This window comes from Lemur catta, chromosome 5, assembly GCF_020740605.2.
Source record: "Lemur catta isolate mLemCat1 chromosome 5, mLemCat1.pri, whole genome shotgun sequence".
In the NCBI taxonomy this organism is placed as follows: domain Eukaryota; kingdom Metazoa; phylum Chordata; class Mammalia; order Primates; family Lemuridae; genus Lemur; species Lemur catta.
In genome coordinates this window covers 87,315,508-87,341,906 of record NC_059132.1, presented here as the reverse complement: position 1 = coordinate 87,341,906, position 26,399 = coordinate 87,315,508, and the positions used below count along the sequence as shown (strand labels likewise).

The 26,399-nt window shown below is 38.3% G+C and overlaps 1 long non-coding RNA gene across 1 annotated transcript in view; it reads right to left on the bottom strand.

The window, feature by feature from the left end:
* Window positions 1-26,399, bottom strand: part of LOC123637701 — a 160,799-nt gene that overhangs the window by 30,345 nt on the left and 104,055 nt on the right. The window contains exon 4 of the long non-coding RNA XR_006735031.1: window positions 24,639-24,820. This is a non-coding gene — a long non-coding RNA (uncharacterized LOC123637701). The remainder of the gene's footprint in view (window positions 1-24,638; window positions 24,821-26,399) is intronic.

Genomic DNA, 26,399 nt, shown 5'->3' with positions numbered 1-26,399 from the left:
AAGTGGATAACAGATTTAAATCAAAGGCATGAAACTATAAGAATTCTAGAAGAAAATATTGGAAAAACTCTTATAGACATTGGCCTAGGGAAAGAATTTATGAAGAAGATTCCAAAGGCAATCACAGCAGCAACAAAAATAAATAAATGGGACCTGATCAAATTAAAAAGCTTCTGCAAAGCCAAAGAAATAGTCACGAGAGCAAACAGACAACCTACAGAATGGGAGAAAATATTCTCATGCTACACATTTGATAAAGGGCTGATAATTAGAATCTATATAGAACTCAGGAAAATCAGCAAGAAAAAAAATCACACAACCCTATCAAAAAGTGGGCAAAGGACATGAACAGAAACTTTTTGAAAGAAGATAGACTAATGGCCAACAAACATATGAAAAAACGCTCAACATTTCTAATTATCAGGGAAATGCAAATCAAAACCACATTGAGATACCACTTAACTCCAGTGAGAATGTCCTTTATCAAAAAATTCCAAAACAATAAATGTTGGCGTCGATGCGGAGAGATAGGAACACTCATACACTGCTGGTGGGACTGCAAACTAGTACAACCTCTGTGGAAAGTGATATGGAAATACCTCAAAGAGCTACAAGTGGATCTACCATTTGATCCAGCAATCCCATTACTGGGCATCTACCCAAAGGAAAAAAAGACATTCTATAAAAAAGACATTTGCACTAGAATGTTTATAGCAGCACAATTCACAATTGCAAAGATGTGGAAACAACCCAAGTGTCCATCAATATATGAGTGGATTCAAAAAATTTGGTATATGTATACCATGGAGTTCTACTCAGCCACAAAAAACAATGGTGATCTAGCACCTCTTGTATTATCCTGGATAGAGCTGGAACCCAGTCTCCTAAGTGAAGTATCCCAAGAATGGAAAAACAAGCACCACATGTACTTACCATCAAATTGGTTTCACTGATCATCACCTAAGAGCACATTTAGGAATAATAGTAATCGGGTGTAGGGCAGATGTAGGGGGTGGGCAGGGGAAGGGTGTATACATACATAATGAGTGTGATGCGCACCATCTAGGGGATGGACATGCTTGAAGCTCTGACTCAGGGCAGGGGGGAAGGGCAATATACCTAACCTAAACTTTTGTACCCCCATAATATGCTGAAATAAAAAAAAATACAAAAAAAAAAAAAAGATGCATCAGAGTGGCTCGGGGAAGACAAGAGACACTAGAACAATAGCTTATGCAAAAGCCCAGAGATAACAAAGAACAAAGCTCATTCAGGGAATTACAAGAAATGAGTGGAGCTGGAGAACTAGCTATTGGATATAGGGAACGATTGCAGAGGAAATTGCTGGTGATGATTCCTTTAAATGATCAATGGATACAGGATAAAGAATTTTTACAAACTTATATTTTTGCTATGTGAGAGAATTTCTTTGTTATTTACCCCCATAATTCCACCTCTAACAACTACTTGTGTGATCCTAAGAAAGGCAAACCTCCCTATGTCTCACCTTCCTTGTTTTTATCATGAGAAGAATAACTATATAACATTGGTGTGAAGTGTAGCTAACACAGTTAAAATACTGTGCCAGGAACTAACTAGACACCCATCAAATGTTTCACTCCTCCTGGGAGTTAACAGTTAAACTACATTTTGCAGCAACCTTATATCTAGGTGGGCCATGTAACTAGTTATCAACCATGGAATCTGCCAGTTCTGGGCTGAGGCAGTTAAGAGCAGGTGTGCCTTTCTCATAATCTCTCACTCTTTCCTGTTCATGTTGAATGTTCACCAGGAAGAAGCCTGGGTCTCTCAATGACTACCTGGAGCAGATCTCCTTTGCATCATTTACACCTATCCCCTGCTTACCTTCTTGGGCTCTGGCATGTGGAGAAAAGAAAAGAAAAGAAAAGAAAAGAAAAGAAAAGAAAAGAAAAGAAAAGAAAAGAAAAGAAAAGAAAAGAAAAGAAAAGAAAAGAAAAGAAAAGAAAAGAAAAGAAAAGAAAAGAAAAGAAAAGAAAAGAAAAGAAAAGAAAAGAAAAGAAAAGAGAAAAGAAAAGGAAAGAAAAGAAAAAGAAAAAGAAAAAGAAAGGAAGGAGAGAGAGAGAAGGAGGGAGGAAGGAAGGAAGATTTGCATTGTGTTAAGACACTAAGGATTTGGGGTTGTTTGTTACAGTGGCTGTCCTATCCTAATTTATTCAAACATTTAGCACAACATTTAATACATAGTAAGTACTCAGTACATGTTAGCTGAGGATGTTATAATTATTTGTTATTTTTTATTGCATGAGAAAATATGGGATATTAGTTCAAGTTCAAGCTCTAAAGTCAGACAGAATTGCATCTGAATCCTGACTCCACATTTACTTTGTTTTCTTGGCCAAGTTATTTATTCCCCTATGCCTCCCTTCACTTATCTGTAAAGTGTAGACAATAACAGTGCCTACCTCATAAGGTCACCGTGAGCACTGAATGATATAAAGCATGTAAATCATTTGACACACCTGCACATAGTAAATGCTCAATAAATAAAAGCTGCATATTATCTTGATCGTGGAATCCAATATAGGGGAAGTGTGAAGATTTGCTGCTACATCTGTACTTCATGCAATCACCCCAGGAATGTTACTCTTACTGCATATCCGTAATATTTTCAGGTCAGTAATTACTCTGACAGACAAAGATAATAATGTGTTAACAGATCAGGCCTCCAGTGCTCATAAATTCTTGCTTCTCTCTTTCCTCAGCAAGTATTTCAGGGTCCAGGGGTTTGAGTTGTTACTGGCCTCAGAGGTTTTTCAATGGCTGGTTCTCTCACTGCTAATGCTCCTGGCATGCTCCATTTTCCCAGCGCCACAAGTTGCAATCAACTCATGCTGGCAGTTGACACCTTTTAATATTTGTTGCTCTTTTTCTGCCTAGTACTTGTGGCTCCATCTTGACATGAAGCTGTTCCTGTTATTGCCATGACTAACTAAATAGTCTTTGGACTCTAGCTGGGAAACAGTACCATAAATTGCTTAGAGTTATCTTATTTCCTGCAAACAAAAATCCTGGCAGCTTCAGGCCCATTTTTACTTTATTATTTATATGGCCAGGCCATTTATTGCAGGATACTGCTTCTCCCTGGGTTGGAGTAGGCAAATTATTCCATTTCCTATTGTAAATGGTGCAACTCCTGATTCAGCAGCCTTGACGGGAGGCGTACTTGGGATGGAAGTATTTGCACATTTGTTGCTGAGAGTAGAAATTCATTATCTGCACCCTGTTCTTCTCTGGCACTTAAAACAGAGTGAGATTGAAGAGATGGATTTTCGTATCTCTTTAGCCATGGGGTCAGGTTATTGCTGTAGAGAGAAAGATGAAGAGAGATAGCTTGGACAGCACGGTCTATTGGTTCCACTTAGTAAAGGCCTATTAATTACATAACATGCATCTGTATCTGCGTCTTTCAAATAACATTTCTAACCACCTGGGGAACTGCTAAGAAGGCACAGAAGGATGTATAAAGAATGGATACAATTAAGCAATTATGATCAAGGATGGAGAAAGGTCTGAAGGGGGAGAAGAGGAAAACGCTCCTACTTCAATGCTGTAGGATTTTTTAATAGAAAAAATAATCTTTTAAGTTATGGAAGCATTTATTTTGTAAATTGCTACACAAATAACAAAGTAGTAAGGGACGTAAATTTATCAGTGAAGGGATCAGGTGTATTCTGAAAAGTAGAAGAGGAGCTGGGAGATTTCTGATTGAAAAGAAACTTCCTATTTTTTTTTATTTTGATAAAAACCTGCTGCAATTGCATTTTCATTCTCCTATATTATTTCCCAGTGAAATTCCATGATAGTGAAATGTGAGAATTAATAACTACTTGGTATGTTTTTAACCCTACCTAGCACCTTGTGCCCACTGAGCGACTCCAAACCTCTCCTCTTAGCTGAGATTGCACATCCCTGAGGAAGAGGAGACACCCTCTTCCCCCTACAAAAGAAGCTGCCAACTGGTGGGATACTTGTCCTTTCCTGACAGTATCATTCATCTGGCATTGATTTCTACAGTGCCACCTTTCTTAACAGACAAAAAGCTACTAGGGAACAAGGGTATTTCTTTAAATATACTATTTCGATTACCTCACCTTAGGAAAAAGAAAAATAAGTACCTTAGAAATTTTTTAATTATTTCGGTTTGTATTTATTTGAGAGAAGGAAATGTATAGCAACAGATCCTTTCTTTTTATGGGAGACTTACTGTAAGGCTGGCGGGCACCCCTCCCCTCCCTAATGGAAAAAGAAGCAGCCCACGAGACCTGCCAAGGACAATGCCTGCAAGGCCCAGCTAAGTTAAAGGACGCCCACACCTGGATGGTTACCCTGATAAGAGTCTCGGTTCCTAGAGTCCACACATACCACCGGCCCCTCCTACTTCTCAATACCCACCCTAAAACTGCAAAGGAAAATTCCTTGCTCTCCCCACCATAAATCTTCCCGACAAAGAAACCCCTGCCCCCAGCCCTAAAAACATATTTAAACCCACTCAGACTTCTGGACGATGTGACTTCCCAGGTCTTTCTTGGGGCCCGTGAACCTCGCCCGGGAGCACCCCAATAAAGCCTCGTTGCTTACCCCTTTCAACTCTGCTCGTCTTTCTTTCTCTGGTGCCGCCCACTCCAAAAAACCTTACACTTACTACGTTTTGCTTTGCTAAAAAAGACAAAGCATCCAGTAAGAAGTGCCTCTCAGGTGGAAGGAATAAGCCAGTTGGGTGTGAGTTCCTTTCTGACGTGATCACCTTGGGGGAAGTGGATTAGTGAGGATCAGGCTCTAGGACAAAGGGACTGGAAAATAATTGTGAAAGAACCAGAAACTAGTCTCGGCTCTAGCACACTTGGCTCCTCTGGATGATGCTCTGAAATTAAATCAACTCTTTGGTTTCTGAATAGGAGTCCAGCAGTAGCTGAGCTACAGTCCAAGAGACTTGTCTGATGCAGAACCTACCAGTTTGATTAAAGAGGAACACGTGGAGAGTGACCTTACCTTGCCTTGGGCCTAGAGGTAAATGTTAAGGGAATAAGGACAGTACCTCCACTTTAATGTTGGTCCACTGCATGCCCGATAGGTAAAGGGGTCTCTGTTTTAAAAGTCTAAGTACTATCAGGTGTAACTAATTCTATTTTCTCTCCCGAGAGCTGAAACATTATAGTGAGCTATTTCTGCTGCTAAAATGTGCCCTCTTATGCATCCAGGACAAGATGTAGGGGTTAAACTGTGGTAATAAGTCCAAGAGGAAAAGGTCATGCTGTCTTGCGCTCCATCAAAGTCAATTATGAACAGCAACAACCTGTGACGTTCAGGACATCAGTACTAGGGCATAGGAATTTAGACTGGAGTTGGGTTTTGTTAAAGGTATCACATATAAAGACTTGCATGGTGTCTCTTTTAGCTGACGCTACAAATATTTTGATTAAGTCTGATGTGTTATCAGTGAAAGACTCCCTCTCTTATTCTACAAGGTAATTTTAGACCGTTGATAACAGTCATATATGACTTTACTATCCTTACATCACCAAGCCTAGTGTTTTATAATTGGCAATTCAAAAGTACTTATCAAATAAAGTGGAATGGAATGAAATGGAATGGGCTTTCTTTAAGAGACCAGAAATTCAACAATTTAGTGTACTTTCCCTCATATGACTCTGCTTTGTGTGACCTTGTTATGAAGGAATGATGCACTTAATTAGAAAAGAAATATGCTTTGCCTCTACCTACTGCAGGAGTGATCAAAATTGTCACCTCTAAGGAACAACGTTTCAAAGTGGGTTTGCTCTCCTTATACACAAAACAAAGCAGAGAATCATAGCTAAGTTGTAGAATACAATTGATTAAACAGATGTATTTCACAAGTACTAAAAGAAATATACTGGATGGTATATTTCCACCAATCCAAGAAAAGAACCCAGCGAGGCACAGTGGCTTGGACCTCTAACCCAGTGACACAAAAGCCTGAGGTGGGAGGAGTTCCAGGAGTTCCAGGCTGCAGTGAGCTATGATTGCACCATTGCACTCCAGCCCAGGTGACAGAGCAAGACTCTGTCTCTTGAAACAAAAACAAAAACAGAAATCAGTATATCAAAGAGATACCTGCACTGCCATGTTTATCAAATCTCTATTCTTATATGAAGATGTGGAAGCAACCTAAATATCCATCAACAGATGAATGGATAAAGAAAATGTGGTCTACATAGACAATGGAAGACAATTTGGCCATAAAAAAAAAAAAATGAAATCCTGTCATTCACAGCAGCATGGATGGAGCCTGGAGGACATTATGTCAAGTAAATAAGTCAAGCACAGAAAAACAAATACCACATGTTATCACTCATATGTAGGGGCTAAAAAATAATTGAGCTCTTAGAAGTTGAGAGTAAAATTGTGGTAATTAGAAGATGGTAAGTGTAGGCAGGGGGAGGAAAGGGAGAGGTTGGTTAACAGATACAAAGTTACAGCTGGATGGGTGGAGTAAGTTCTAGTGTTCTGTAACACAGTTAGGGTGAATACAGCTAACAATAATTTAATGCATATTTTCAAAAAGCTAGAAGAAAGGATTTTGAATGTTCACAACACAAAGAAATTATAAATGTTTGAGGTGATAGACATGATGATTACCCTAATTTGATCATTACACATCATATACATATATTAAAATGTCACTGTAGCCCCTAAATATGTACAATTATTATGTGCTATGTAAAAATAAAAGAAAAATAATTTAAGGTGGGAGGGATAGATATATGGCCCTTTCAACTAATTAATACCTACACTTCTTGAAAGAGCTTCCTTGCTATCCCCAGGGAAAGCTTCAGGTAGATTTTTCTTTCCAACCTAATTTGCTAGTAGTTTTTAAACTTCAGCTACATAAGATTTAATTAGGGATGCTTATGAAAGATGCAGAGTCTGATGATTCTCCTAGAGAAGTCTGAGGTTAGCCACAAGGAACAGTCTTTTTAACAAATATTCCAAATTAGTGGACCACATTTTGAGAAACACCACTGCAGAATAAACTAGTAACAGAAACTTATTTACAACAGTACACTCTTGCCCTTCTGAAAAGTGGAATAGGAAATAGTATATTTTTTATACACATGTTCTCTGTATTGTGATTTTTTTCAATGGCATGTTTGCCCTAGGTGTCTGAAGAATATTTTAGGTTCTTTGTTCTTCTATTCACTGGTGTTCACTGACTTCTACTCCTCAAGGAAATGTTTTCAAAAGGTACAGGAACACAACTACACACAGATAGGATCTATATTTTAAAGCACAACTTGGTTTAAGACTTTTCTCACATGTCTTTGGAGAGTTGAGTTCATATTCGGTTCTAAAAGTATCAACCCTCAGTAAACACTAGTGTTGCAGTCAGCCAAGTTGAAATCATTGTACAAGGAGATATTTTTAGTAAGTTCCAGACTTCATTCAAAATGAAAAAAAAGTTTCCTTGTACTTTGTCTGCATGAACAGTTGCTGGTGTAACTTCCGGGCAGGGTGGGGATGGAAATCACAGGAACTATAAGTATTTATTTCTGATTAAACATGCAAAAAAGAAAATTCAAGGAGTTAAATATGTTCAATGTGCCAAATGCAAGCATGGTAATAATCTGTAAACATTTAGAAGATATAATAAATACTTCCTTAGTTGTACATCATTGAGTTGAATGCAGGGTGCTAGAACAAGGAGAAACAGGTTCTGATTTCTGTGTAGTTTTCTGTCAAGCCCAAAGTTGCTGATTACATAGTTTCAGCCATTTTTGAAAAATGTTTTTTGGCACGAGCAAGTAAAGCTCTTAACTAATCCAGGACTGCTGATGTGAATGAAGCAAGAGTTTATTTACAATTAGGCCTAACAGTACCGAAGGTAAAGCCATTTTTTAAAGTCTTTAGGAAACTTACCTCTGCAAAAATTCTACTCTCCCCTCCCCCAAGGGCGTCAACTTGGGATAGGTGAATCAAATAATAAATTTGCTGCGCAGCACAAATATTAGAAAGGACTTTGCAGTTCTCATGATTTCTGCTACCTTTTAAAAGCTTACAAGTCCTTTCAGTAAGCGACGTTAGCCAAGAAACCCAGGAAAACACAGAAGTTTGCTGGCTTGGAGGATAATTCACAACTCCAGAGCAAAAAAGGCTATTTATCTACTCTTGCCTCCAGGAAACATGCCACATCTGCATTCATGTTTCAATACTGATTGAAAAGATTGCTCGCCTCTTTCATTGCAGTTTCCTGCCTGAGATTTATTTCCCTGGAAAGGTCACTTCTGGACTATACTTCTATATTTCTGAGATTACATCTTTCTACCCGGCCGTGACATTTTTTTTTTCCTTGTTCCCTGACCATGCTATGTCTTATCAATAAAAACAACTGGTTTGAAGTGGTTTATAGAATAATCAAGTGCTCACTTCAAGGATATTTCCATGCAATGGGAGTTCTTTGAGTTTGGTCTACAGGGCAGAACTGTCAGTATCACCTAGAAGAAATGTACAATCTCAGGATTCATTCCAGACATACAGAATAAGAGTCTTCATTTTCACGAGATTCCAAGGTGATTTAAAATCTGAGAAGCAGAAGTTCTTACAAGAGCAAAGACTGTGGCAAGGAGCCCCATCTAGCCCACACTACGCCCAGGAGTCTGATTCCACTGTACTTTAAGAGTCTGTTCTCTATAGATTGGGCAGAAGATCTGCCAGAGATATTTCTCCTGTGTTTTCTGTAGTAGGAAGAGCAGCAGGGTGTCACTGAGCACTCTGTCTCTCTGTCCAGGGCAAGCCCCATAGACGGAAACATTCTAAAGAGAAACAACTAAACTATTCTCTACTATTACATCTCCCCACCTGAAAGCCGGGACTGTCATGTAATAGGTGCTCATGAAATGCAAATGAAATCCTAGAAGCACCAGAATCATTAGTGAAATATTAATATTTAACATTTCAGTGACTTGAAAGAGATTTATTGGTGTGATCAACATGAGATCACCTCCCCTCATAGTTTCATTGCCATTGATCAAGTCAAAACTGTTGTTTTGTGAACTCTACAGTCTGTTCCAGATCTGAATCTCAGTAAAAGCACAGCAGACTTTGGTTAGGCTACTGACTCCAAGCTACGCGCTGACATCATAGAGTATGTATTCTCAACTTTTGAGGGCTTGTTTAGACCTAACTGTATGGTATGCAAATGGTGGGAACTCAATAAATGCTGCTGACAGACTGACAAGATTTACTCACCACTGGCTTGAGTTTATGTGACTCAGTTCAACCTCAAAGGAAAAGAATTTTCAAAAAAAAAAAAAACCAAAATTTGCACTTTCACCAAGCTGGGCAGCCTTTCCCCAATGCAGAGAACTAATTGCGTCTTTGTCTCTAGATTGCATAGTGCTTATTACTGACACAACATTCCAGCACCCAAGAAGCACAAATAGTGATCCCTGAAGCTGCTTTAACCTTTCCAACTCTAACAACTTACTCGTAATTTCATTACACTCTCCAGACCTTCTCAGGATGACAGTCTGAAACGGAAGGCTCTGCCGGCATCCTTCATTAGTACTTTCTTCACTGTTTCACATGTCCTGGGAGTGCAGGCAGAAAACTTCAGCAACCATCCCTCAGTATTTTAGTCCTTCCCATCCTTGGGCACATTTCCTAACTATTAAATCATGTGTGTGCTTTCAAAACCATGAGCTCAATAAGCTTTGCCCATCCCAGCTGGCCCCAGGACATTTAAATCTTTCACTAGAAAATTCCTCTCTAAGTGGGCTTTCTATCACAAAGCAAGAACACCAGTGAAAACTCAAAAGCTCACAAAACTGAGATAAAGTATATAGAAATGAAAATTCTAAAAAGGCTGGAAAGGTATCCTGAGATTACAATTACCATCACGTTTGGTATAGCGGAGGAAGCTGCTGCTAATCTGATCCTTGGCTTGCAGACTCACCATCTCCCTTCACCATCGGCAGTGCCCCAGCCCAGCCCACCTGGCCATGCATTCCCGCCGTGCATTCCCACCTGGCCGTGCATTCCCACCTGGCCGTGCACTCTTGCAAAGACACACTGTAGCTGCCCACACCCGGGTCTTCCACTCTACTCAGTAAATGCCTACATGCAACAGCCTTGCTCAAATAATTTCTCTATCGACTCTGCTTAAACCACAGGTCATTTTCTCTCCTACAAGCAATGTGTAACTTTATATAAACTCTATTTGAGTGCATACCACATTTATGGTAATTATTTACATATGTCGCAACTCTAGAATGTAAGATATTTTAGAGCAGGAATGGGGCTTTAGTTAGTTGTCAGTACACATCCAGTGCCCACCTAAGTAAGTACTTGATTCTGAGTAAACGAGAAAACTAAAACACCAATAGTTTATGCCCCAAATTAGAGACATTTAGGAAATATTTAAGACACACTACAACATAAGTAATATGCACAACTGTTTCCTCACATACATGTTATTTATATACCAAGATATCGTAATCTTCTGGAAGTGGAAAAGTACAGGGGTCAAGTATATAGGTTCTGTATCCCAGCTCTTCCATTTAGCAAATTTAGATAAGTGGCTTCACCTCTGTCTGCCTCAGTTTTCTTATCTGTAAGATGGAGCTTCTAAAAATACCTATTTCATTAATTTGAACACAAACGTTTTTACATTTTAACATTTCTAAAATCAGGATGTGTCTTAAAATTGCTGTCAGGTTAAACTGAGGTCAAGTTTTGTCAAAGAGAATTTTCCCGTGCTCCTGCCCAAGAGAATTTTCTTCCTTTCCTGAACCCAGTGCCAAGATTGAGCCATGCAAGTTTTCTTGCTGTATCCTCTGGGCAATGGACTTATGTTCATTTACCCTTATCCTGAGAGTAGAGGTAGCCCTTTGGTGTCCCAGATTTCTATGAAGTTCTCCTGTCTGCAACGATTTTTCTTTCTTTCTGGTGCATAAAATAACAGTGCATTTTACACTTGATGTGTGAAGAACTCAGAGTACAGCAGTGAGGAGTAAGTAAGATAATTTATGGTACAAGGCTCCAGCGGTGCATGTCACATAATAAGCACGCAACAACTGACGTTATTTTTGTCTTACTATCAATATCTAGTTGTCACTAAACAGATCAACACGTTGGTTACTTAATTCTCTTAATGTATGTAGAAAATGCAAGCCTCAAAGTGAAGAGCGAATGCCATTTGAAATTGGCGAACTAAAGCCTTGTCCCCGAGAAATGCTGGGGTAGCCGTGGCCTATGGCGCTACCGCCTCGGTGGAGCAAGACTCAAGACGGCCTATTTCTCAGAGAGGATCTTGCCAAATGTTTCAAATCCCCTCTGCTGGTGAAGACTGGCTTTACAAAAAGTGTTCCCTTTTCTGTTAATGGAAGGAGGGATTTAATCTTGCAGAGTTTCTTCTTAACATGCTCAAAAGGGACTCCCCGGAGTTCTACAGATGCTGCATCAGCAGGGCAGGCCGGCTGGTTGGCAAAGATGCAAATCTCCTGGCATCCCAGAGACTAGCTGGAAGGTCACGCTACTTTGCTAATTCAGTAAAATATAATTACACCGCAAAAAGCTGGTTCCTTTTTGTCCCTCTGATATTCAAAGTTTCTGCAACTTAAATTGCTTAAACGCCAAGGTGCTCCATACATATTCAGTGGCAGTGTGTCGCTGTCTACTCAAACAGCTCTAGGCGTGGGCTTGAGATGATTGGAGAAGGAACCAGTCAATATGCGCCATCTGCAGCCAATGACAGCAATTATCTCTCCCTTTCCCAGTTCCAAGCCCTTTTCCTCCGCCACTCAAGTAGGCCGGAAGCAGACAAGTGACAGCAGATTATACATCCCTGTGAGAGCTGCCTCCCCGCACACCCCAAGGGGCACTCTCCACATCACAGTCTGTGAGCAGCGTCCCCTGGAATATGCAAGGACTATCTGTGAGGCCATCGGTGGCAGCCCTGCTACCAGTAATTGGAATTAAAGCAAGGTCTCGTGAATTCTTTATAAATCAAAACATGCATTGTGGTTATTTGATAGTGTCATGACTAATAAAATATCATACTTTAAAAACAAATAAATACAACTACAGTAACTATTGTTTTCTAATTACTATCTTTATCAAAAATATATTAGTTATCTATACAGAAAATAATCGAAAGGAGAATGTATACAAGGCTCCCAGTGTTTCAACTAAACAGGATTTGTTGTTTATAAGTGTCAACCCAGTATCAGCATAAGTGGTACAAAATGCCAGCGGGTTCATTTGGCCTCCAGCTTAGCCCTATTTTCAGAAATCTCCACGGAAGATCTTCACCTTCTATAGTTACTCATTCTAATGTCACATTTCTTAAGGTCACAATTTTTTCCCATTTTGTAACAAAATCCATCCTTTTGCCATTAAAGTCACATTCTGAAAGTGACCTCACTTCCAAAGTTTAAGTCTTTCTTAAAGAAACCTGATATTCTGAAATATCTCCTGCCCCAAACAAAAGTTTCCCAGACCCCTGTAAGGCAATGTGTTTTGTATGATCCTAAGTCAGATGCAGCATTTTCAGTTATAATAAACTTGAAACAGTGCTCAAATATAATGGAATTCTTTCCTTCAAACATTGGTTATTCAAACTTGCACATAATTTTAATTAATTATTATTTCTCCAGGTTACTTGATATTCTAAATTATTTTTTTCTTTAAACAGCCTTTATTTAATGTTCTCCCATAATCCTGGATTTTGGGTGAATAAAGTCTGTACTATCTAGTTTACCTTTTTAAATGTTAAACTGCAAGAAGTAGAAAGGGGGCACTCTTTCCTTTTTGGCAGAATAAGTAGGCACCCACACCAGAGAAGGAGTAGCTCCAATGGCCCAGGGGATGTCAGAGCCAGAGCAGGGTGAGGACAGTCCCCACAGTGGTGTGACCTGGGTGGCATATGGAGCCCCAGCAGCGTGAGGAGAGCCTCCACTGAGAAGTGTGAAACGTGTAGAGGATCTGAGTCCTTGCAGGAGCAGGGGGATGTCCACACGGGCAACCTGGTGCAGCACGTCAGGAGGGTATGAGACGGTAATAAGGTTTCCACCCGATGGCGGAACCAGGGAGCAGTACATGAGGTGTCAGAGCCCCAACAGGGTGAAAGAGGGTCTCATGTGGGGGAGTAAATGGCCGTGGTGATGGGAAATTGGTTACGTACAGGGGGTGATCAAATATGTAAATTGGTAAGAATAATGGGCTCCAGGTTTCTCATTATTGGAGAAGTGAGTTACAAATATGGAAAGTAAGAAAAACCGAATGACCCTTGTGATGTTGAGTCAGAATTGGTGGTATTGGTATGAACTCAGGTTTTTCAATATAGAGAGAGAAAGAAAGAGATATAGATGCAAATATGTGTTTGAATATATATGAAAAGGGGTTGGTGAGCTGGTATTTGTGAATATATATTATATACAATCCACACATGCATGTGTATATATATTATTAAATATGTGCATATGTATATGTTATTAAACACATATGTGTACGTGTGTATAAATGTATGTGCACACACACAGACACAGGGACACACACATTCCCAAAGGCTGGGAGCGATACACCAATAGCAATGAGCACACCTGTTGCCCAGGTCTGGGTTCCTGAAAACCATTCTCCACTAAAAGGAACCCGGGCTGCTTGGAGAATTGTCTGAATACAGAGCTGGGGCAATATCTCTGACAAACATGCATAACCTATATCATGAGAAAACATCAAACAAACCCAGACAGAAGGACATTCTACAAAATAAATGGCCTGCAATCTTCAAAAATATCAAGGTCATGAAAGTCAAGGAAAGTCTGAGAAACTCTTCCAGACTGAGGGAGACTAAAGAGATATGACAACTAAATAAAACACATAATTCTGAACTGAATGGTTTTCTATAAAGGATATTATTGAAGCAATTGGCAAAACTTGAATGGGGTCTGAGGATTAGATAGTGATAATGTTTCAACATTAATTTCCTCTATTTGATGCTTGTACTGTGCTTATGTAAGACAAAGTCTTTGTAGGAAACACCCACTGGAGTGTTGGGAGTGAGACGTGATAATAGAGATCAGATTGGCGACTTACTCTCAAATGGTTCAGGAATAAAAAAGAACTTTGCATTGTACTTTCAATTTTTTCTGCACTTTTGTGATTATTTTAAAATTTTCATAAAGTATTTTAAAAATCAGCCAGATATAAAGAAGATTATTGAGGAAACTGGCAAATTTTGTAAACAGATAATATACTAAACACTAATATTGTATCAATGCTAAACTTTTTGAATTTGATCTTTGCACTACGATTATAAAAGTGAATGTCCTTGTCCTAAAGAGATGCACATTGACGTGTTTTGAGGTGAAGTATTATGATGTATGAAATTGACTCTCAAATGGTTCAGAAAAAAATATTAATAATAATACATACACACTCACATGTATATGTAAAGAGAGAGGAAGCACAAGTGTGCTAATGTTAACAATTGCTAAGTCTAGAGGAAAAATATATGCTAATTCATTTTGCTATTTTGGAACTTTTTAGCTTTGAGATTTTTTTCAAGATAAGAACTTTAAATATAAAACTAAAACAAAACAAAATGAAAATCACCTGGATCACGCTTCCTAACCTTAGTAGCATATCTGAATCCCCCAGGGATGCTTTTTACAAACTAAAGATTCCTGACATACACCCCAGACTTACTTACAAATCAAAATCTCTGAGAGTTCTGTCTGGGAAATTTTCAAAATTTCTCAGGGGTTTAAATGTATCTCATCCGTTCACTGACCGGCATTTGGGACCTAATAATCTCAATTTACAAATGAAGAAACTGAGTCCCTAGGAGGTTAAAGGACTGGTTTAAGGCCACATTGGTAGGTAGTGAGAGAGAGAAGACCAGAATCTAGGTCTCCTGACTCCCCAGTTCAGCCTTTTTGATCGCAATTCATAAATGTATGATCTTTAATAGGACTGTTTAAAAAAAAAAGGCTCTTCAAAGCTTTCTCAGCTTCAAATGCTATTGTGCTCCATCCCAAAGCTTCCTGGGGAGCTCTGCAATGCAGTTGTGACTGTCCTCAGAGCACAGGCCTAACTTGGAGATCTGGTCTTAGAAAATATACACTGTCTTATAGTCCTCCTTTTCAAGTCAAAAAGTCAAGTCTCTAGTTTGCTAGAGTTTATGGGTTATCAATGCTAAAGGATATAAATGCAGTTGGAAGAAAGAACTGGGGCAAGAACGTAAAGAGCCTTTGTTGGTGAAGACAATCTCTGATGAAGACTCAACTAGCTTGACTGAAGCATTGCTCTTTCCCCCGTCTCTGGAACGCAGAATCAGTTCCATAAAGGAAAGAAATCATCTGGGTTTGCACTGGAACCTTATGGTGAAATCTCTGCATATTTTCTACCAAGCATCTCTCCTTAAAAGAAAATAGAAAAGGATAAGTCATATCAGTTTATCCTTTTGATTGCCTTCTCCGAGCCAGTTCCTGCTGCAGGGAGGGTAGCCTTATACTTAGATTTGTGCAAGCATTTCTGCCCAGGCTTCCTGAGCTTTGTCAGCACAAAGTGTTCATAAACTGCTAACATACAGCAAGTTTTTCTTTTTCAGTCAATTTCTACGGTTTCATTTAATTTCATTTTTCTGCACCTATAGACCAAATATTTTATTCCCAGACAGAGAAAAGAAAAAACTACTCACCTTGGAAACCCACTATCCTCCCATCACATAAAAAAAGGAGACCAAATGCACTTAACACGAGTGTAATTAAAGGAACCAGACCCAGCTTCCTGACAGTTCCAGGACAAGTGAGGAATTCATAACATCAGAATATTTCTACCTAGCTTGGGTGTACTTAAGGTAACCCATTAAACAGGATTGTTAAGCATAACCTTTGGGCCAGAAATGAGTCTACCAGCCCATTCTACTACCTACTCACTCAGCCACACCACAATCTTGAGTGTGTCCAGACACCGCCATAAGTTGGGATATTTGTAGCAGAGTAGGGCAGTGCCATGCCTGTAGTCAGTGATAACCTATTTTCCAAAAAATTACAGATGGTCTCCAACTTAGCAATGGTTTGACTTACTATTTTTCAGCCTTGTGATGGTGCTTTCAGCTGTGTACATTCATGGTGGGTACCCATACAACCATTTTGTTTCTCACTTTCAGTCTAGTAAATTCAACAAGTTACATGAGACATTCAACACTATTATAAAATAAGCTTTATAATTAATATTGGATGATTTTTACCAAATGTAGGCTAATGCAAGTGTTCTGAGCACTTAAAGTAGGTTAGGCTAAGCTAAGATGTCTGGTAGGTTAGGTATATTAAATGCATAGATTTCTACTTATATTTTCAACTTAGGATGGGTTTATTGGGATGTAACCCCATAGTAATTCAAGGAGCATCTGTATTATAAATCCAGTCAAATATCCTCCTAATTACTCAGGTCAGAAGGCTAGAAGGTCTCTTTGATTCCCCCTCCTTCTCCTCTCTTACATGAGTGTTCAGGTGCTGTAAAGTGTAACTTTTCCTTTTCTCTTAGATCTAGGCACTCCCTTCTGTTTCCACCCCTTGGGTCAGTCTCTCAACTATCTTTGACATAGACATTTTCAATTGCATTCTACTTTGTTTCCATATCATTGATCTCTCAGTTTTCCATTCATTCTTTATGATGCTACCAAGTTAATGTCTTAAACATTTAGAATTGATTACCTATACATTTAGTCAAAAGTCTTCTGTGGCTCCCTGTGACCTACAGAATAAAGCCCATCTCTTTGCGTGGGTTTCAACCCCTTTCCATAACACGTTCCATCAACACACAAGAAATCACTCACTTTGTTCTTCTGTGCTTTGGGACTTCTGGTAACATGATGGACTGAAACGACATAAGTGAGCTCACCTCTCACAATGAACACATGGAAATGCTGATTTAAAAAATCAAAGATATATTTCACCTCAAAAAAAGAACAGTAAGAGCTGGGTTACAGAAATAATAAGGAATGGTAAAGCCAGTATAATAAACAGTGGTTGGTGCCCAGCCCCAGAAGAGAAGGGCTGTAGACGGTAGTGGTTGAGGTTCTAACGTCTGTATGTGGAGAAAACATGTAGACTTTGGCCTGTGTAATAGGAAACTGGGTCTAAAACACTGAATAAATCCAACAGCCTCTAAGGTCTTGTCCATCTGTGAAAATGAGACTATAAAAATTCTTATCGTTAGCTCAGAGAAAGCTATAAGGAAGGCTGCCATTTGACTGGGCTGATGGGGGGAGGGGGTGATTCCAATCAGAAATCAAAACTTCCAGCCCAGGCCAGTATGTGTTTAGGTCTAAATTTTCATTGCCTGTGTTGTAAAGAAACCCAGAAATAAACATCGATCTAGGCTGTTAAATCCATAGAGCCCAGGCAGAAGCAAATGGGAAGCTATTCAGTGAGGACACGTCCACGATTGAATGTTCGTGGACATTTTCCAGAAAAAACAACACTCACAGAAGATGATTTTGCAATAAAGAATTGCAAATCCACCATGAGCCAGAGAAGATGCAACAAATGAGACAGTTGTTCACCAAAAACTAGAGATAGTAGAACCATTTGATAAAAGGAAAGGATACGGAGTTCACCCAGGCCTCATGGGACTAGTCTTGCAAACCAAAAACTACCAAAACAAGGCAACTACTCTTTGCAAAGTTCTCTCTTTTAGCAGCCACATGCCTCCTTGCTGTGACTTTCTACTGTACGTTTCTTTAATTCCCTGCTCTTTGCAGATTACTTTTATCTGCCTACTCACAAATAATAACTCCTTGCTTCCATTTGGGTGTATCCTTCTCCATATCATATGGAAGCCAGGATAGCTTAGTGCTTGTAAGATTCGATTCTGCAAATAAAATTCCAGAGTTTATCCTGATTCAGCCACTTACTGGCTATATGACCTTAAGCTTATCCTCTTTTTCAAGTTGTAAAATGAAGATAAGGGTTTGTATCTAGCAGGATTGATGAAGAGATCTGAGATGGCACCATAAAGCTCTCAGCCTAGGGCCTGGCACAGGGAAGTATTAAATAAATGTTATTCATTATTATTCATGTTAATTGCCTTGCACACAGTCTCATATATCCTTACAACAATCTTGTAAAACAAAATATTACCTCTGTGTTACATATTAGGAAACAGTTCATAGAAAAGAAGCAATTTGCCTAAGGTAACACTGCTAGTAAGTGGTGGAGCTCCAGCATGAACACAGATGTCTTTGACTCTAAAACCTACACAGCCAACCTCTACGTGATCCTGTACTGCTTAACCTGCCCATGACCTCAAAATGATCACCCGCAACTGAGCGCACATAGTATCTGCTAACTCCAGGATTCACCACTGATAGGCAACCATTTCTGTGTGTCTCAATGTAAATTCATTCATTTGCTGAACAAATTTAGCATGTGCTTCTAACATGGGCCTAAGCACTGCATAAGGCAGGTAGTCTACAGGAGGGAATGATGCTACTTGCAATCTAGTGAGATGAGCAGACATTACCTACACAAAGAATAAGTTTTTGTGTGTGTTGAGTGTGTGTGTGGTGCGTGTGTGTATGTGGTCAAAATTATAAAAAGCATTGTGAAGAATATCACAGAGTGCAGTAATAGAGTGACAAGCAGAACCTACTTTAGCAAGGGTGTTGTGAAAAGGCATCTGCTGGAAGATAAAATTTAAGCTGAGATTTTTAAAGTTTTTAAAGGCGGTGCCAACATGTGAGGAACAAAAGGAAGAGTAAGGGCATTGTGTGCAGAGGTCTTAACGTGGAATTGTATGGGCATTTTGGAGGAACGCAGCAAGGCCAGACCAGCTGAGAACAGAGAGCAAGCAGATGAGGGCAGTGATGAGGAAGGAAAGGAGCCCGGTGTGGCCGTGGAGGGCCAAGTTGTGGAGCTCAGATCTCACACTAAGTGCAATGAGAAACCAGTGAAAATACTTAAGTAGAGGAATGATGTGATCTCATAATATTTTTTAAAAATTACTCGAAAACTGGAGGATGGACTTAACAGATAACACGCTACAAATGAAGAAATCAAGTGGCAGGCTATGGCAATATATTGGCAGCGATAGGATGGTAGCAGAGAGAAACAAGTTGAGTTGAGCTGTATTTTTGAGAGAAAATGAAGAACAGTGCTGATGGATTAGAGAGATCCTAATATAGTAGGCTCACTCTTCCAAGATTAGGACTTATACATCTTGAGTTGCTGCTTAGTCAATGAATTGGCTTCCTCTGAGCTATGTGTTTATTCCCAACCAACTAGCCATGATGAGCGACAGGCACCAGGGCAGCGTGAAGGGTAATCCTTGGACGGGCTGTGGATGAGGCAGGCTCTGTGCAAAATGCCACATTCCTCCTATTCAATCTCGTCTCCCACACTAGAGAGTGAGCTCCTTCATGAAATAGATTTTTATCTTGTTTAATTTGTACTCCCATGTCCATCCAGAATCTACAAAGAACTCAAATAAATCAGCAAGAAAAAAGAAAACAACCCCATTAAAAAGTGGGCAAAAGACATGAACAGAAGTTTTCAAAAGAAGATAGTCAAATGGCCAACAAATATACGAGGAAAATGCTCAACATCACTAATCATCAGGGACATGCAAATTAAAACCACAGTGAGATACCATTTTACCCCTGTCAGAATGGCCATTATTAAAAATTCAAAAAACAATAGATGCTGGCATGGAAGCAGAAAGATAGAAATGCTTGTACACTGTTGGTGGGACTGCGGGTTAATGCAGCCTCTATGGAAAACAATATGAAGATTCCTCAAAAAAATAGAGGTAGACCTACCATTTGATCCAGTAATCCCCCTGATGGATATCTACCCAAAGGAAAGGAAGTCATTTTATGAAAAAGACACCTGCACGTGAATGGTTATCACAGCACAATTCACAGTTGCAAAAACGTGGAATCAAACTAAGTGGCCATCAATTTATGAGTAGATAAAGAAAATGTGGAATATATATTCTATGGAGTACTACTCAGCCATACAAAGGAACGAAATAATGTCTTTTGCAGCAACTTGGGTGGAACTGGAGACCATTGTCCTGAAGTATCTCAGGAATGGAAAAACAAACACCACAGGTACTCTCTAATAACTGGAAGCTAAAGGATGAGGACAAACCAGCACAAAGAGATGAAAAGGACATTGGAAAACAAGACGCAGGGAGGGTGGGAGGGAGTGAAGGGTAAAAACTTACCTATCGGGTACAAGGAACACCATTCTGGTGAAGGGCACACTTAAGCTTTATACAAGGTATCCATGTAATGAAAACATTTGTACCCTCTTAATGTTTTAAAATTTAAAAAAATAAAAAATTTCTACTACATAGCATATGCTCAATAAATATATTTTCAATTACACCAAATTACTCAAGACTAAATCAATGTCCATGAAATTGAAAATCTGTTTCTTTTTTTCTCCCTCTCTCTCTCTGTTTGTTCCTTTTCTGTCTCCATGTTCCTCTCTCTTCCATATAACTAGTATATATATTTTTTTATTTGCTGTCAGACTTTACCATTCAGAGACGACCAAAACAAAAGGAAAAATGGTACAAAGAGAAAATCAGCAGTTCTGTCCAATAATAGCCAATTGTTTCCCTGACAGCATCCAGACAAATAGTCTAAATCACAAATGCATTTGTGACCCTTATTTTGGAAGGGCTGCTCTAATCTTAGGGACTGGAATTGAACTTCAAAAATGGGTATCAAGGTCCTTGGGGGCCCCTCAATTTGCTGTTCCAACACCCTAGTGGCTCAACTGCTATCATCCTTTTTCATTCTCTTAATAAAAATAACAAGAAAAACCATAATAGCCAAATTTTTCTCTCAAATGCCAATGTAGGGAGCAATCGTTCCCAAACTCCAAGGCAGTAAAAAGACTACTTTGAACAATGCTTTATTTTTACCTCATTTATTTCTCAATTTTTATCCCTAGATTAGATATATACCTATAGAAAAGGAGACAATATCTCAAGCTACATAATAGTTTAAAGTTGTGAGGCAGATTAAGCACAGAATTACGTATAATCACCATCGAATTCCTTTGTCCATCATTCTTCTCTCATGCATTTGTGTAGGAAAGTCAAAAGCTAGCCTAGATTTAGCATGAAAACTCTCACAGCGTGACTGGAGATGGACTCTAGGAGTTCCTTTTTAGGAAACAGCAAAGGATAAAGTAGACCTCATTGAATAAAATAAAATTTGGGTAAAAACCCACTGAAATGCTATGGAGACTTGAAGGATTTATCTATTGATTTTACACTACGATTGCTTTCATATTTTTACTAGACAAAATTTTCAAAAATGTGCAAATTTCTTAGCTTTCCATGCATGTGTAAGCACTAATATATGCATAAATACAGGAAGCAGATGTTTTCTAAGGATGCTAAAAGTATATTTTTGTAAATATTCTCCTGTGGGACTATTTTATAGAACTAAGTTTGAAGGACTTATATGATTAAATGACTAAATTTTTCAGCTATAAATGCTTATATATTTCTTGTCTGAATAATAACAAAATATTTTAATGGGTATATGTTTTGGTTAGTTTCAATTTGTCATATATGTAATTATTTTAATGAAAAAGATTCTTATGGACTCACAATATGGACTTAAATGTATTTTATTCCAATGTCAATTTAATATGTACATAGGAAAATAAAATATAAGTAAAATTAAGTATAAACATACTCTAACTATTCTTATATAATATAAAATCACATTAATTTCAAATGATAAATGATGTTTTATTGAAACTATATAGCACTTTTTATTTTAAACAAGAAAGAGACATATTTAGGTCTGGTTTCCTATACATTGTATCCACAATTTAGCTTCAATGACAATAATGCAGAGGATGACTTTTACCTAAGTATGTTTTTCAAAAAAGTTATTCATAACCTCAGATCTCTGCATCCTATTTCAGGATAATCAGATCTCACATTTACCCAAATCAGCAAATAAGAAAAGAGTTTCTCTTGATGATTCTGTATAACTATCTTATTTCTTTCAACCTATGATTAGACTTGTGGCATTATTAAAATCTGAATTAAAACTGATATCTGGTCCAATTATAGCAGGAACCAGTAAAGGAAAAATTCTTTCAAAGGTATATACTACTGTACTTAACTGCTAATAAATTGTTTCAGAATGGTGTGAATAAAGGTAGGATCCGCACAACACATTCACACCAAATCAAAATATACTGCTAATTTTTATGGCACAGATGCCTTTCAGTTTTGCATGCCTATGCTGAATTTAGCAGTATATTCAATGCATTGTTTCAATTCTCCATACCCTTGAAACATATAAGCCATTTGACCGAGCTCACACCTCAATTGGTCTCTTTAGGATGAACTTGCAATACCTTTATGATCCTAGATATGTTTTGCAAAAACAATCTGCATGTAAACATACTACTCAGTTCTAAATGGGCTGACTAAATGTTACATTTACAGGTCAGATGTCACATGATACATACCCAAGAAAGTCATTATTTCTCTCAATTAACAAAATGCTTCCTTATGTAATTTAGAGAAACAGATTTTTTTTCTTTTTCTTTTTCTTTTTTTTTTCTGACTGATTTGCACCCTTAAGAATCATTCTCTTACTTAGATTCCATGTAGAGGCAGTTGCCATAAGAATTAAGAGCATACAGGTTGGAGTTAGAGAAACAGGAGTTCAAATCCTGACTCAGCAGCTTACTAGCTATGTGACCTTAGACTAATTACTGACTTCTCTATGCCTCAGTGTACTCTTTCATAAAATGAGCATCATGATACTTAATCACACTAAGTAAGGGCCCTTAAAAGAATTAAATGAGATAATACAATATAAATCACCTCATATACTGACTAGCAGATAGTTAATGCTCACTAATTTTGCTATTAATCCTATAATTATTCAAATTTAGTGAAAACTCCAATATTGTAGTGTCTCTCTCACTATTTAATGAAGTCTAAAACCAGATAGTTTTCCTCACTCCAAAATGGCAGTTATACAATCATGTCTCCTGTCTATATAACTTAATCCAAATTTTTGCTTAATATCAACAATATCTGGCTAATATTTACATTGGTTTAAAAAATTAATTTCTGAATGTCAAACTTTTGCTTAAAAATCAAATAAAATTGGCAACATTGCAATCTCTGAAAGTAATAATTAAGGGTCAATAATTATTAGTGCATTGAGGTTTAGCATTAGTTTAAAAAACAAAACTCTCTCATTTGTAAGATCAAAACCAGTACAATTATTCTCATTTTATGAATGAGACTATAGTCATCCATCACTTAACAATGGGTATAATTTCTGAGAAATGCACGATTTTGTCCTTGTGCAAACATCATAGAATATACTTACACAAACCTAGATGGTATAGCCTACTACACACCTAGGCTGTATGGTATAGCCCATTGCTCCTAGGCTATAAACCTGAATAGCATGTTACTGTACTGAGTCCTATAAGCAACTGTAACACAATGCTGAGTATTTGTATGTCTAAACATAGAAAAGTTACAGTAAAAATGTAAAAATGCAGTATGAAAGATAAAAATGGTACACCTGTATAGAGCACTTACCATGAATGGAGGTTGCAGGACGAGAAGTTGCTCTGGGTGAGTCAGGGAGTGGTGAGTGGATGTGAAGACCTAGGTCATTACTGTGCACTACTGTAGACTTTATAAACACTATACACTTAGGCTACACTAAATTGACAAAAAAAATTCTTTCTTCAACAATAAATTCACCTTAGCTTCCTGTAACTATTTCACTTTATACATGTTTTAATTTTTTAAACTCTCTTTGGTAATAATACTTACCTTAAAACACAAACACATTGCACAGCTGTACAAAAATATTTTCTTTCTTTATATGCTTATTCTATAAGCCTTTTATATTTTTAAAATTTTTAATCTTTTTACTTTTTAAACTTTTCAGTTAAAAACTAAGACAGAAAAACACACAGTAGCCTAGGCCTACATAGGGTCAAGATTATCAATATCACTGTCTTCCACCTCCACATCTCGTCCAAGTGGAAGGTCTTCAGGGGCAGTAACACACATGGACCTGTCATCCCCTGTGACAACAATGCCTTCCTCTGGATACCTCCTGAAGGGCCTGCCTGAGGCTGTTTTACAGTTAACTTTTTTTAAATAAGTAGAAGGAGTACAACTCCAAAATAATGATAAAAAGTATAGTATAGTAAGTACATAAACCAACAACATAGTCATTTTTATAATTATCAAGTATTATGGACTGTTCATAATTGTGTGTTATACTTTTATATGACTGGCAGCCCAGTAGGTCTGTCTACACCAGCACCAGCAAGCACACACGAGTAATGCTATGATGTTACAGTGGCTACAAAGTCGCTAGGCAATAGGAATTTTTCAGCTCCGCTATAATCTTATGGGACCAGTGCTGTATATGTGGTCCATCTTGACCGAGAAGTCATTATGCTGCGCATGACTGTACTGAAATTTAGAAGGTCAAATCACTTTTTTCCAGAATCTCACAAATAGAAAGTGGTAAAATCTTAATAAAATCCTAAGTCAGTCTGACTCCAAAGTACATACTCTTTCCCTCCTACCTTGAAGCTTCCAGACGTCGGACAAACAGCACGCCCTAGAATGAGTCTTGAGTGTGTTCTGCGAGGTGGTGAAGCTCAATACCCTGAAGATTCGCCTCCACCACCAGAGTACCCACGTGCCCATCCGCCCTCCGCCAGGCGCTGGCTGAGTGGTCTTGGGAGATTTGCCTTGCTTTCCTTGTCTGCAATCAGAGATCACATTAATATATTATCTATCTCATAGGGTTGCTGAGAAGATTAAATGAGGCAAGGCATACAAAAAGCTTAAAACAGTGCCCGGCATTAATTACTATTATAATTGTTTTATAGTATTCTAAAAATGTTATTAAATAATTAGGTTACTTCCCTGTGGTTCAAAAAACTAGTTGGAAAGAAAATTGCCTTGCTGAAAAGTCTCCTGAAGCACTCAGTGACATCTCAAACTTCCTCTTGTGGCGCAATTATCAATAGCACAAAGGGGACCATTTTTCTAGTAAATGCGCATGCTCGAGCCAACTGGAATTGAGAATTTGTGCCAAGTTTTCAGCAGGAGGTTCAAAGACACATATTCTCTGTAGTGAAAGCCAGTCCTTCTTCTTCAAGAAAGCCACATTCAGAACGAGAGAGACACACACAGGAAAAGGGAGGGGACTCTCACCTACTGAGCTTCATCAGCCCTTGTGGGTGACCGTTATTAAGACTAGGTCACCCCCAAAACTAGCTAGGATTGTCAGCCCAGGCCTCCCACGAGAGAATCCCAGGAAGTTCATAGGAAATGTCAATACAGTCTCTCTTTATGAAATCCTCCAAGTGTATCATAAAAGCTCCAGAGGAGAGATTCAAACTTAAGGTATTTATTTTCTTAAAAGAATTTAAGGGTGAGATGCCTGAGTACTGAGGATGAAAGGCCATATTTATAATTACATAAGTTGTGGAAAATTACTGCCATTCAGAGGCTGGCCAGGAGTGTGGATGAAAAGCTCGAATGGTTTTTTTTTCTACCCAGAGGCTATTTTAATTCCTTAAGGCCCATAGCTTTATAAATTCTCAAATTAGAGAGTCTTAAAACTGAAGCTTCTATTTTGGCACATGGTCATTAATGTTCATTTTATGTCCAGTTTCTCATACCTGGGATCGTTATACATAATGCCTTAATTCTGGCTTGTAAAAAATATTTTAAAAGGTACATTTCTTTATACTTGTATCATACATAATATAATTACAGTCTATAGGGTTCTTTTCTTTTTGGACATCAGGTACAGAATGCTGTCTTAATCATACTGTTCAGTTTGTAACACATTATTATCACTGGTCTGTACAAGGCACTACCTTTTTTTATTTCACTGCTTTTTAGTTCTATAACCCACTCACATTCTTCTCTCCCCCTTTAGCCAACTACTGTAATGTGTTTGACGCTACCTTTCTGTTTGCATGTGCTCTTGCAATGTATACCTTGTTCTCTTTTTTTTTACATGCATTTCTCACAAAATAGCATATATTCTAGTCTGGTTATTTCCTTTTTGAATAAGCAACAGGTTGTTAAGATTAACCTATTTAAAGAACATCTAATCTTTTGATTTTAACTACTGCATAGAACTTATTCTATGTATTTCCACCATGTTTTCCCTATTCTCTCTCCCTGTGAAGGACTCTCTACCACTGCAATGAGTACCATAATGGGTGAGATGAATACATGGTTCAATCCAGGACACTTCGGAGAGAGAATGGGGATCCTATTACCAAACCTGCCCAGAAAAACTAGGTCATGTGGTCACCTTCTTA